The sequence below is a fragment of the Fukomys damarensis genome, unplaced genomic scaffold (assembly GCF_012274545.1).
Source record: "Fukomys damarensis isolate Sample0158 unplaced genomic scaffold, DMR_v1.0_HiC HiC_scaffold_37, whole genome shotgun sequence".
Lineage (NCBI taxonomy): Eukaryota > Metazoa > Chordata > Mammalia > Rodentia > Bathyergidae > Fukomys > Fukomys damarensis.
The window spans coordinates 2,058,955-2,059,597 of NW_022900949.1; the positions used below are offsets into that span (position 1 = coordinate 2,058,955).

The window sequence follows — 643 nt, forward strand, 5'->3', positions numbered from 1 at the left end:
GCGCGCCGCGGCCCGAGATCCCGCTCTGGGACCCCGCTCCGCGACCCCACGCCCCTTCCCACCTTACCTGGGTGTTGGTGCACACGGAGTTGGGGACGCAGTTGTGCTGCCCCGTCTGACACTCGTCGATGTCCGTGCAGACCTAGAGGATGGCACTCAGGGGTCACACACCCACCTCCCACCCGGTCCACGTCCTCTGCACGTCGGTCTCCCTCGACCCTGCCCCCAGCTCTGATCCTCCCTAGCTCCAAGGACCCTTCCCGTCCCCAACTCCCTCAGGGCGCAGCAAGAACAGGAGCCCCCGCGTCCTTCACCTGCTTGCTGGCCTTGGCGAAGGCCAGGCCCACGCCCTCGTGCGCGGGGCCACTGAACCCGTCCGGGCAGGGCTCGCAGCGGAAGCCGGGGCTGGTGTTGACGCAGCGGACGCGGGGGAAGCAGGGGTGGGCGTCGCACTGGGGAGAGGCCCTGGGGTCACAGCGCCCGAGGCAGGCTGCACCCCGAGAACCCCCCTCCAGGTTTCCGGGACTTGGAGAGTTCAAGAGCCTCACTCAGCCCTCGGTAGCGAGTAACGCCACGTGGGGCGGAGCACACCGGCCCTGGGGCTGCTGGAGAGGGCGCCCCGGGAGGGGCTGTTCCTTCAGGG

At 70.0% G+C, this 643-nt stretch overlaps 1 protein-coding gene across 1 annotated transcript in view; it reads left to right on the forward strand.

Annotated features, from left to right (window-relative positions):
• The window catches only part of Upf1 (UPF1 RNA helicase and ATPase), a 55,584-nt gene that overhangs the window by 642 nt on the left and 54,299 nt on the right, over positions 1 to 643 (forward strand). The window lies entirely within an intron of this gene.